Below are 13905 nucleotides of genomic sequence, written 5' to 3' on the forward strand. Positions count from 1 at the left end.
TGATAATTACTTTATGAGTAATAAAAATGTATAGTACAATATTTAAAAGGTATAAATGATTTATTAGGAAAATTTAAGTTTCTTCTCATCCCTGTTTATTCCTTAACAGAGAAAACTATTTCTACCAGTTTCTTACATATCTTTCTAGAAATATTCTATGCGTATACAAAAAGTATATATACATCCAAATCCAAATACATTTTTTTTACACATTTGATAGACTACCATATAAACTTCACTTGTTGTTTTTAATAATAATCAAGTTGTTACAAACAAGAAAATATAAAATTAACTCATTATTTTTAATGACTACATAATTTTCAATTGAATAAATGGATAATAACTTCCTTTTTACAATTTTTATTGTGGTGAAATATATATATATATACATAAAACAAACATTTGCCATTTCGATCATTTTTGTGTATATAATTCGGTGACATTATGTTCACCGTTTCTGCAACCATCAAAATTATGTCTCTAAATTTTTTCATCACCCTTAATAGAAATTTAGTACTCCTTAAGGACTATGTCCCCATTATTATTATCCATTACTGGATGGGCAAATTGTTTCTAATCATTTTATTATAAACAATGCTACAATACATATTCTTACCTTGTTGTCGTTGTGTGTCATCAAGTGGATTCGGACTCATACCAACCCTGCAGGACAGAGTAGAACTGCTCCCATAGGGTTTTCTAGGTGGAAATCTTTATGGGAGCAGGTCACCAGGTCTTTTCTCTCATGGAATGGCTGGTGAGCTCGAACTACGGACTTTTCTGTTAGCAGCCAAGTAGCTTAACCGTTGTGCCTCAGATATTGTTTCACATAATTTTTATCTCTAGATAAATTTATAAAGATGGAATTGATGAGTCAGAGCACGGTGTATATACAAAAATATTGATAGATAATAATGACCTTCTCATTTTTTTCTGTGAAAGGACTACATGTTTGCTGAAACTTTAGACATATTTTCTTAGATTTCAAAATATTCAAGGTCTGAGCACTGCTTAACTTTATTCTCTTTGCAAAGCATCTAATACAAAATACCTAACTGCCTGTGTGATGTACACATGACATATGTACTTTAATTGTGATGGTGATTAACATTTAACCCAGGTAAATATTTTAGTTAATTTGCTCAGTCTGTTGTGTTACCCCCAGGGGGAAAACAAAACAAATACAATGTGATTTCCAGAATTTTTTCCACCCCAAAACAAAAAAAATCATTCTTCAATCTTCAAGATCTACATCAAAAGCTATGTTTTCGGTTCTGGCTGGTCTGACCCCTATTTCCCCAAGTCAGAATTTGTCAGCTTTTCTAACTACTTCTTTAGCCCTTTTCCCTTACTAAGCATTGACTTCAGAGCCCTGGTGGCACAGTGGTTAAGAGTTGGGCTGCTAACCTAAAGGTCGGCAGTTGGAATCCACCAGCCACTCCCTGGAAACTCTATGGGGCAGTTCTGCTCTGTCCTATAGGGTCCCTGTGAGTTGGAATTGACTTGATGGCAACGGGTTTTTACGTAAGCATTGATTTCACATGTGTACAATCTGCCTCACTTCTTAGACCATAAGCTTTCTCAGAGCTGGGACAGTGTCTGTCTTACTCTAGTGTCTGGCTGAGTGACTGAAGCTAACTTAGCAACTCAGTATGCTTCTATTATATTAAACTGAAACAGAACATAGTTATACGGCAGTTCTAAGTTCAAACCATGGAATATTCCAAAACTGGTGTAAAAGTAGTAAGTTAAAATAAACTTAGGACAATAAACAAAATACTTTTGTCTACATTTTTGAAGCTTCTAGTGTTCGAGATAAATGCTCTAATTGAAAATATGTTTGGGTGAGAGAGTAATATTTTTATATATGATCATCAACTTCTCCCCTCATAAGCTCAAAAAAACCAAAAACCCATTGCCATTGAGTCAATTCCAACTCATAGTGATCATAAGCTCCTGGCATAGAAAAAAAAAATTACTTTGCAAGATTCTCTGTCTCAGAAATTCTGAAAATTCAAGGATTTCTAGGCTAAATATATCCTAGTTGTACCTGTCCTCCTCATGACAATGAGTGTTTTCTGGAAACAAGATTACCATGCAGACTTCCTAGAATTGGAACACAAAGACCCATCAGGCCAATCACCTATTTGTAACAACACTGAATTTTCTAGGACTTCTGGAGAATTTGCATTTGGTATCAATAAGGATAAAACAAAAAATCAAAACTAATGAAATGCTAAGAATTTTGTGCAATTTGCTTAAAATACTTTACACTCAAATGCAGTCCAGTTACAGGACAGTGTATTGGGATCAAGGGCATGACCTCTCAAAGCCCAAGTCCTGAATCCTCATAGACTCCCAGTGTAAGTTCACTGACAGAATGCACAAAATAGTCCGATAATAGATTTTTTACTACTTTCATAAATGTGAAATGTTGGATAATGAGATAGTAAGTGAGGAGTAGGTATAACAAACTTTCGGATTAGCAAAATATATAGTTGGATAGCTTCAACTGATGCAAATTTACTCTGACGCTCAAGAGTCTTCCAAGTAATCAAAATTTTCAATCTTTAATTTTTTCAAGTACTTAAATAAGTAGTCATGCGTTTGTCTATGTAAGGAGATTTTTTTTTTTTTTTTTTTTGGAATCAGATGAGTCCGTCAAATCATGAAAATCTATAACTTATTTCAAAAGACAAAAATTTGGGTAGACTTTATTCGATCCAGCTCAAGGAATAATTAATTAGGAGCATAATTCGGGTCTATAAAATTGTTGTGTTTAATCCCCAGTAAAATATAATTTTTGAGTAAAATTATTCAATTAGCATAAGTAAGATTTTTTTGTCAACATAGTCATCTAATTTACATTTAAAGTTACATAATGTGTATTTTCTTTACTATTCTCAAGGAACATGACAACTTCTCAAATGATCCATTCCAGCAACAGAGCTTCAGACAGCTTTCATTTGTTGAAAAGCATTTTCATTTATTATAAAGCAAATGAATTTCTTCCAAAACCTTAGCTCTCCTTATCAAATACAAATACATTGCCACTTGAAGCAATTATCCCCAAATGGTTGATTTACACAGTCTCAAAAGCCATAAATTCCCAGGCAAATAAATCACTTTGCATTTGGTTTCAACAAAGATAAAAGATTTCTTTTTTAAAGGTGCTGACTAAGAATGTTGTGGAATTTGCTTAAATACTTCATACTTTAATTAAAAAATATATTGGTGTGTTTCATTTCCCTGAGAACAGCAGTATGATAATAAGTTCTTAACAATTCAGATCTGTGTCTTTTCATGGTGCATTTTGCAATTCTAGCCTACTTTTTTTTTCCCTTTCTCTAATCAGTAATCAGTACTTTTTGAGGTTTATGTGTACAGTATGTAATTTGATTTTCTTCCCTGGCAGGCTGTTACATAGACTGAATACAGAGATTAAAAGTACATATATTTAGAATCAAGGAAAGCATAATATATGTTTTTGCTGCTCTCCAATGATGAACACGATGCATTAATCAACGTAGCAGGCTTCCAGCAAAGCATCGCAGTTTCTCCTGCTCAAAGGAAATAACAGCAATTTTTTTAATTAGCTTCCAGCATCAGGTATGGAACTGGGGAGAGAACCAGGGGCATGTGGTCTCCTGCCATAATCTTAGTATAAAGGGTTTCTCTTTGCTTCGCAATCCTAATGCCTCAGATATACTTGGGACAGTGTAATTTTTATTCTAGGATGATAATATTTCATTCTTGCCTTCTTGGTTAATTGGTTCTATCTTGTTTTTCTTCCTTTTAATGCAACTGTAGCTTTAACCGCAGACTCTCGAATCTGTCTTAATAAAAATCACCTGTTGGGTTGATCCCCAGCTTTGTTGGCTGGGCATTGTTTGTGCATTGTCTGATTTAATTGTGGTAAAGTGCACCTGGGTTACTATGACACTGGCGCACAGTGTGATTTGATTGGAGGTTAGAGACTGTAAACAGGTTTCATGGAATTATATAGAATTTTAAAATAATGGAACTGGCTGAAACCCTATAATTTTTTATCCTCAACTCCCTTGATTTCTACATAAGGAAACTGAGACCCAAGGAAATAAGAGAATATCAAGTTTCATCATCTGATTAGTTAACAAAATAAAAATGAGAACTAAATTTTCTTGATCATTAAAACGGGGTAATTTGTAATATGGCATAAATCCAAGTGATTTATATATGTCTGTGGGCCCATTATATGGATGTTTTTACTGCAAATCTAATTTTCTGATTTCAAATTTGTAGGGGGAATAAGATTTATGGGGATACACATGTAAAGGAAATTAAATTTTGTTTTTTTTAACAGTGATAAGACAGGATTTGTTTATGTGCCCTGAAGGTCTCTTTGGATCAGGTTACTTAATCTAAACTAGATTACAGTGAGATATGAGCAGTCTCCACAATCTAATGGAAAGAAGTTCAATGGCCTTATCTGGAAAGAGAAATGGTGTCAATCAGTATCTGGGAGGAATATCATCTGAGAATGAATTGGAATGGTACCAGTACTTGCCTTAGTATGGAACTTTCTGATCCACAAAGTGAATTTATAGTCAATATTCTTTTCATCCTTACTTTGATGAGGATGGTGATGATGATGACAGCAATCATTAATAATCTTAATAATAATTATATCTTGGGTGCCATACATTGTTCTATGTTCTATTTATTGGAATTTTGTTTAATAGGTACTATTATTATTATTCCTGCTTTGTAGACAAAACTCTACCCCAAGTTCTATAATCTTTCCACTATTCCATACAAAAAAAAATTACATATTAGTAATCTCTTTTCTTTGCCATGTGTTATAAAATTGGAAGATGTATGTATAGGAGATACCCTGACACCTTCATTCTCACATTTCTATGAAAGAAGACATGTCATCCACTTGAGAAGTACCAGAATGGGGACATCTACATCTCTCCCATCCATTATCAGTCTTCTCCATAGGAAAGATAAGGAGCTGTGATGTCCAGTTGATGAGAATGAGAATCTGTGGCCTGATTTTCATGCAGCCCATTTCTCTGTAGATTGCTATTACTATGATGAAAGTATCTAATCACAGGTGGCCCAGCTGTCCTTCTCTTGATTCCTTAGGGGAACTATCTGAGTTCAGACTCAGCTGGCCTGCCACTTCCAGTCCTGAGAAGTAGAATGGTGCAGTGGTTTGGAACCTAGGTTCTGCCTTCAAACTGTCTGGATTCCTATTGGGCTCCAGTCACGTACTGTAGGAAGTAGAAGCAATTCTCATTTTCCAATAAAAGCCCATTTGTTCCTAATAGAGGGAAAGTCATGAATCCATCATCTTTGGAAATCTTACTCAGAAAGCTCTCCCAGCTCAGTCATGTTTGTTCTAGGCAAAGAAGTGCCAAAACACATAGTGATTTTAACCTTCAAAACTTAGTCATTACCTGACCATCAACAAAAGTATCATCTCTTTTGGTAAAATTTATTGCAAATATATTATTACCTAACTCCCTTTTCTAAGGCTGCACATAAACTATATCTTGTCCAACTCTTGGTCCAAAGTTCAATCATTCTCACTTTCAATAAATCAAAATCTTATTTAAATGTTTTCCTTTTACAATTGAGAAAGAGAAGCACAGAAGGGTAAAGTGACTTATCCCAGGTCGAATAACAATATAGTAACAGAATCATGGCAAGCACCCAGGTCTGTGGCTTCTAGTCTCATTTTCTGTCTATGCTGGTGTAACTAACATGTAAGTCCTAAGTACTCACAATGTTCCAGATGGACCAGTCCAAGCATTCACTACCCATTAGGTTTTTGGATCTCTTTCATGTATATTCCAAGTAGGTACACGGCTAAGTTATTACTGTATTGTTTTTCTGAGGAAATGCAGAAGTTGAAATTAAATGAGAGCTAGAAAAAGGAAATAATTAACAATCTTGTAGTCAGAAGTACACATCAGATTAGAGAACAGAAGCCCCTGGTATCTGGAGAATTCACTTCCTTACTTTTGCCTTCAGGCATATACATTCCAGACAGATTTGAAAGAACTAAAAATAATTTTAATGGTTATGTATGATACTTAAGGACTTAATATAAAAGACGCTTATGTATCAAACATGATAATTAAAGCATCATTGTCAGACATTATGAAAAATACCTTCCTGCTGACATAAATTCTTATAATCTTTGCTTTTCATACTTTAATTCTCTGTGTATCTTTTGTGGGACCTCCCCCACCCCGCCTCAACAAAGTGTGAGGAGCTTTTTATGATCCCCTATCTCCTTCTGCTTCAAATATAATAACCTTTAATGCCAGAAATAGACCCATCTTACCTGTTCTGTCTTCCGCCAAGATAGAGAACATCTTGTCACCAGCCTTCATGCAGTACCCACCAAATACTTAAAAGAGCTATTCCTCTAGGTCTGAAGTTTAAAAAAAAAAAAAGCAAGAAAGAAAAGAAAACATCATCTCCACATTAGTGGGTTTCTGTTTGATTTGCAGAATTTTTCTTAACAATTTAATGATCACTTTCCTTCTTTTGGAAGTCTCCTCAGTATTCCCACATCACATGTCAGTCGATGGGACAGATAATTGGCCCTGGTTCTCTGGAAAGGGCCTGAGAAGTGGATGAACTGATGTGAATAAATTGATTGAGGCAAAGCAGTAATCTCTGCCTAGCTATCAGAATCATTGAAAGGATGCTGTGAAAGCTACTCCAGAAACACAGCCTGCAGCACTAAGGTAGAGGACAACTACCAGGACTAGCAGCGAGCTGGGGCCTGCCCCCGAGCTGGGGCCTGCCCCCGGGACTTTTGCCCTACCCATCTTGTTCCAGCCTTATCTGTGCAGAAGGCTTAGCGGCTCTCTCCCAAACCTCAAGTAGCTCATGTTGTTTTTGTTGTTACCTGCATCAAGTCCACCTTGATGCATGGCACAATAGATTGGACTATTGGGATCCTGTCTTAGTCATCTAGTGCTGCTGTAACAGAAATACCACAAGTGGATGGCTTTAACAAGAGAAATTTATTCTCTCACAGACTAGGAGGGTAGAAGTCCAAATTCAGCGAGCGCAGTCCAGGGAAAGGATTTTTCTCTGTGTCAGCTCTGGGGGGAGGTCCTTGTCATCAATCTTCCTTGGTTGAGGAGCTTCTCAGCTCAGGGACCCCAGGTCCAAAAGACGTGTTATTCTCCTGGCTCTTGTTTCTTAGTGGTACAAGGTCCCCATGTCTCTCTGCTCGCTTGTCTCTTTTATATCTCAAAAGAGATTGGCTTAAGACACAACCTAATCTTGTAGATTGAGTCCTGCCTCATTAACATAACTGCCTCTAATCCCATCTCATCACATCATAGAGATAAGATTTACAACACACAGGAAAATCACATTAGATGACAACATGGTGAACAATCACACAATACCGGGAATCATGGCCTAGCCAAGTTGACACATTATTTTTTGGTGACACAATTCAATCCATGACAGATCCATAGAGTTTTCATTAGCTGATTTGTGGAAGTAGATCACCAGGTTTTTCCTTCTACTTTGTCTTAGTCAGGAAGCTCCACTGAAACCCATTTAGTATCATAGCAACATGCAAGCCTCCACTGACAGATGGGTGTTGGCTGTGCACGAGGTGCATTGGCTGAGAATCAAACCACAATTTTCTGCGTGGAAGGAAGGAATTCTACCACTGTCCCCTCATGTAGACCATAAACAACTTGAAAGCAAGGAAGCAACCAACTGGGTATTTTGCATCTCAGTATCCATCACATCACCTATAGAGCTAAAGTCCTAAATACTCTTTAGTTAACAATTCCTAAATAATTAATGAAATGTCCCTGGGTTGCACAAGGGGTTTGTGATCACCTACTAACCTAAATGTTGGCGGTTCGAACCCACCCAGCAGTGCCAAGGAAGAAAGCCTTAGCAATCTGCTTCTGTAAAGACTACAGCAAGCAAACCCTATGGAGCAGTTCTCTTCTGTAAAGCATGGGATCGCTATGAGTCATAATCAACCTGATGGCAGCAAGTTTTTAATTAAATAATGAAACCTATCCAAAAAAAAACCAAATTCATTACCATTGAGTCAATACCAACTCATAGTAACCCTAAAGGACAGAGTAAAGCTCCCTATAGGGTTCCCAAGGCTGTAAACTTTACGGAAGGATCCCTGATGGCAGCAGTGGTTAAGCACTTGGCTGCTAACCGAAGGGCTGGTCATTCGAACCCACCAGCCGCTCCATGGGAGAAAAAAGAGGCAATCTGCTTCCATAAAGATTTACAGCCTTGGAAACCCTATGGGGCAGTTCTACTCTGTCCTATAGGGTTGCTATGAGTTGAAACCAACTTGACAGCAATGGATTTGGGTTTTGGTTTAATCTTTACGGAAGCTGACTGCCACATTTTTCTCCTGCAGAATGGCTGGCGAATTCGAATGGCTGATCTTTCTATCAGCAGCTGTGCACTTAATCACTGTGTCACCAGGACTCTGTATAGGTTTAGGCTTCATAGGACACCTGATAGTGCAGTGGTTAAGGACTCGACTGCTAACCAAAAGGTCGGAGCTTCAAACCCACTAGCCTCTGCAGTAGAAATACGTGGCAGTCAGCGTCTGTAAAGATTACAGCCTTGGAAACCTTGTGGGCAGTTCTCTATCCTACAGGGACACTATAAGCCTGAATCGACTCAATACTTATAAAATACTTTTTTCTTTTTTTTTTTTAGGTAAAGAATCAAAAAAAACTTTATTCTAAACCTTGAATAATGAAAATAATTGCTAATGAGCAAGACTATCTGCTAAGAGTCAGGCAAAGTATTTTGCTAACTTTATATCATTTAATCCTTTAAAAACTCTAGAAAGTAGATAATATTGTTGTAATTTCACAGAAGCGAGGCTTAGAAATGTTAAGTATCTTGCTCAAATGGAGCCCTAGAGGCACAAGGTTAAGCACTCAGCTGTTAACCCAAAGACTGGCGGTTCACACCTACCCAGCAGCTCAGTGGGAGAAAGACCCGGTGATCTCCTCCTGTAAAGATTACAGCCTAGGACACCCTATGGGGCAGTTCTACTTTGTTATGTGGGGTTGCTATGAATTGAAACGGACTCACCTAACAATGACAACGTCTTGCTCAAAATTATAAAGCTACTGTGTGGTAGAGCTGAAACTACAACTTGTTTTTGTTTGTTTTTTGACATCAGAATCCAGGTTCATAAAGAGACAGACTCTAGGAATGAAATCAGGTAGCTCACAATCTTTCCTTATAACTTTTATCTCCAACAAATAAACGTACACAATATAACCCAAAATACTGGTCTTGAGAGACCCAACCAGTGATTTTAGATAAATGCTGATAACATTTAAACTAGAAGACCTGCCATCTAAGATACTCCAATGGTCTCCCATTGAAAAAAAAAGTACAACAAAATTCTAACTCACAAAAAAAAAAAAAGACCAGATTTACTGATCTGACAGACTGGAAAAACCCAGAGAGTATGGCCCTTATAGCTCAGTAATGAAATCACTCCTGAAGTTCACCCTTCAGCCAAAGATTAGAAACGCCCATAAAATGAAATGATACTAAATGGGCATACCAGCCCAGGGATAAGGATAAGAAGGCAAGAGAGGGCAGGAAAGCCAGTAATGGGGAACCCAAGGTCAATAAGGGGAGAGTGTTGACATGTAGTGGGATTGGCAACCAATGTCACAAAACAATATGTGTATTAATTGTTTAATGAGAAACTTGTTTGCTCTGTAAACCTTCATTTAAGGTACAATAAAAATAAATAAATAAATAAACCAGAAGACCTGACATTAGCTATGGAGCTTTATGACCTTGGGCTTGATCCACTTCAGAAAAGACCACATTGTAGACTCCTAGACAAGATGATAATCTGAGAAGAAAAGAAGCCCTATCCAATACTCACACTCACTCCAAACACATAGAAATTGTGGATAAACTTTTCTAGCTTTTTTAAACATTAAAATGAAAATCAGGAAAGAAAGCTCTTCAGATACCAGAAGTAAAGATGAAATGCATAGTCATGACAGCGAATGGGATTTGAAGCCACGCAACCCGTGGGGATGTCAAACCTACGTGTGCTTCTTAAGGAGTGAATTTTAATGTCAGAGCTGCGATAGAGATCAGGCTACGGACAGAGTCAGGAAGTAGAACTGGCCACTTTGCATATTAAGAGAGGCTGTACCATTTATACGCTGAGGCTAAAATAAATGTCTGAAGCTCATACCTTGCCCCGGAAGTAAGCCGTTGGCCTTACAACATGGATGGAATCAAGACATCCTCAACAAATCTGAATCTTGTGTCTGTGCTCTGTGCATTGCAGGGACAAAATTACTATAACAGATGTGAAGTTGAGATTGCTGATCAAAAATAAACTGATCAAAAACTGGTTTGAAACCACCCCATAAGGGTGCTTTCAACATACCAAAAGGTTATCCATGTACTGGGTTAAGGAAGAATTATAGGATAACTAGAAATCCTTGAAATTCTGATTACCAGATATACTATATATATATATATATATATATATACACTATATAAAGATGTTTACCTATGTTTTATTGACTGTGCAAGGCATTCAACTGTGTGGATCATAACAAAGTATGGATAACACTGCAAAGAATGGGAATTTCAGAACATTTAATTGTGTTCATGAGGAACCTGTACTTAAACAAAGAGGCAGTCATTCTAACAGAACAAGGGGATGCTTCGTGGTTTAAAGTTGGGAAGCGTATGTGTCAGAGTTGTATCCTTTCACCATACTTATTCAATCCGTATGCTAAGCAAATAATTCGAGAAACTGGACTATATGAAGAAGAATGGGGTTTTCACGATTGGAGGAAGACTCATTAACAACCTTCGTTATGCAGATGACACAACCTTGCTTGCTGAAAGTGAAGAGGATTTGAAGAACTCACTGATGAAGATCAAAGACTACAGCCTTCAATGTGGATTATACCTCAACATATAGACAACAAAAATCCTTACAACTGGTCAAATAAGCAACATCATGATAAACGGAGAAAAGATTGATGTTGTCAAGGGCTTCATTTTACTTGGATCCACAATCAACGCCTATGGAAGCAGCAGTCCAGAAATCATACAACAACATTGTATTGGGCAAATCTTCTGCAAAAGACCTCTTTAAAGTGTTAAAAAGCAAAGATGTCACCTTGAGGATTGAGGTTCACCTGACCCAAGCCATGGTATTCTCAATCGCCTCATACGCATGCGAAAGCTGGGCCATGAATAAGGAAGATAGAAGAACTGACACCTTTGAATAGTGGTGTTGGTGAAGAATATTGAATATATCAAGGACTTCCAAAAGAACGAACAAATCTGTCTTGGAAGAAGTGCAGCCAGAATGCTCCTTAGAAGTGAGGATAGAGAGACTTTGTCTCACATACTTTGCACATGTTATCAGTAGGGATCAGACCCTGGAGAAGGACATCATGCTTGGCAAAGTAGAGGGTAGCTGAAAAGAGGAAGACCCTCAACGAGATGGACTGACACAGTGGCTGCAACAATGAACTCAAGTACAACAACGATTGTGAGGATGGCACAGGACCAGGCAGTGTTTAGTTCTGTTGTACATAGGGTCACTATGAGTCAGAACTGACTTTAGGACACCTAATAGCAACAACAACATATATACTATTAGCTTCCCCCAAAAAGGCAAAGTAGTACTATAGAAATCTAAGGGGACGCTATAAAAAGCAGAACATAGATCCGCAACTATATAATCAGTAACATAGGACAAAATCAAGGCAAAATTAGATTTTGAATTTGGCATCAATTAAAAGTTGATACTTCTTAGATCATGAATGAAACTGTAACCCTATCTATTGGTTTTCTTTAAAAGAAGAATTTAAGTATCGCAAAGGCTAGTGCACGGTATAATAATACTCATTTATAACATTTCTTTTACTATGGGCTTTCCTTTCTTTACATACATTTCCAAGAGGTAGTTTGCAAAACTGGGTAAAGATTTGGATGAGTCAGTCTGAATATTGATGAGCTCAGTCCCAATAACTCTTCCAATTTCTGTAGAATTTTAGCCCATAAGATGTCTGATATACTGAAAATGTCTTCAAGTTTGGGTCTGATTTAAAAGAACAAATTACATGTTCTTACACTGACAATTATGTGTTGAAATTAGCTTTTATCTTATTACAAATAGAGAAAAATTCAGGAATTTCAAGGGAGACGCTTGCAAGGAACACTGGATATAGCAATTCTATTTACCAACAATCCTTCCCAAGAGCAGAGCATGTCTCTTCAACAATGGAGCCCAGGTACAACTACTGACTGGGAGATAGGGAGTGTCTGAGGGCTGTAGGAGATGCCTATTATTTTGTCCATTCATTGATTCTGAGCAAGAGGGATGAGCCCAGTGGTAGGATTTATTGTTAAAAGTTGAGCACTGGTATCTATAAGCAAACAATGACTTTGGCTTTCAATAGTTAATAACAATTCTTGTGAATTTAAAGAAAGAGTTGAAAGTTGGAGCTAAATTCGCCCTCAGAGCACCCTTTAGTAAAGTGATTTTTGAGTCTAAATTTCTTTTAGAGTATTTTTCATACCAACTGAAAAACAGATCATTAAATATTAGGAATTTTCTTGCCCTTTTGCTCTGAGGCATTTTTAAGATGGACAATTTGGTTGTGTTGAAAAGTCCCCATCCTTCATGTAATTATCATTGATGAAATTGTGCAATTTTCTGACACGTGCAAGAATTTGAGTTATAAAAAGATAGAACTAGAAGCAGGGATCTAGCCTGGCTAAGATATAGACTGGGAATATTATCACGAGTGCTGATAACAGCTGGTTAAGTATGTCATTTCGAACCTCATGTCTCATGCCAGCTGCCCAGAAGTTGGCCATTTCTAAACACAGACCTGACAGTCAACCTTCCCCTGCCTCATCAGTTTTGGTGATTTTATTATCTAAATCAGTACTCAAGGATATAAAGAAAAGATAGAAGAAAAATAGACATAATAAATTTTTTGGATGCTGACTCAAAGCAGAGTTTGTCAAAGGAGGAACAGTTATCTGACAAGACCTTATACATTTCAGTCTTTGGAGTGAGTTTTGTTCACGGATTTATTGGGACTCTCTCTACTGACTGTTGTAGGCAAACAATGTTCTTGACGATATAGGACAAGGCAAAGTAAGGTCAGATGAACACAATTTTAGCAAGAATTTTTGGGAAAATATTCTGATCAGACTTCAGCAGATGCAATCTAGTTTTCCCAAGAAAAAAAATGAAGCTCAGTGCTTAAAGACTTCAACAAAATCAGAGCAGAGACTCAGCATATGACGTAGCTCTGTGTGGGCTGGGAAGCTTACGTGGAAAAGACACAAGAGCGTTGGAATATACTCACAAAAATGGTCTGGATTAAGAGCCCTGGTCCATTCCAAGGTGGGGTGAGGTCACAGCTGAATTTCTGTGGATCCTTCAAATTATGAACACCCCTCCTCAAATAAAGAAACCTGTTAGAATATAAGCAAACTGAGTTTTATTAACTTACTGAAGCCAAGGAGAAAATTACATAGACAATCCTGAAATGTTTTCTCATTAGAGGAAGTGAGAGTAAAGTTTTTATTGCTTCTGGATTGGGCTCAGAAGTCTTCATGTAGGGTCTCAGGAGGAGGAGTCTTTGGATTGGTTGATTTCCTAAGCGTCAACACAAGTGAGTCAAGGTTCTGAGAGAAGAAGGAAGTGTTGTACAATCAAGACATCACACAATTGAAATTGCATAACTGGTTGGAGAGGTGGCTGTTCCAGTTCTCAATGTGAATTATGAAAACAAGCCTCACGAAGTTCCCCAAGCACAGGCCTTCTTCCATGGTTCCACATAGCAGCTCTGTATCAGAAGACTT

The 13905-nt window shown here is 37.3% G+C and overlaps 1 long non-coding RNA gene across 1 annotated transcript; it reads right to left on the reverse strand.

Moving 5' to 3' along the window:
* Positions 1 to 768: 768 nt before the first annotated feature.
* Positions 769 to 13558, reverse strand: LOC111819974 (uncharacterized). The gene is made up of 4 exons (XR_002823540.1): positions 13407 to 13558; positions 6338 to 6427; positions 5773 to 5880; positions 769 to 842 (listed from the first exon to the last, which is right to left on the reverse strand). It is a non-coding gene; the product is annotated as an uncharacterized LOC111819974 (long non-coding RNA).
* Between the last annotated feature and the right edge of the window lie 347 nt (positions 13559 to 13905).

The sequence above is a fragment of the Trichechus manatus genome, unplaced genomic scaffold, assembly GCF_000243295.1.
Source record: "Trichechus manatus latirostris isolate Lorelei unplaced genomic scaffold, TriManLat1.0 scaffold00023, whole genome shotgun sequence".
Lineage (NCBI taxonomy): Eukaryota > Metazoa > Chordata > Mammalia > Sirenia > Trichechidae > Trichechus > Trichechus manatus.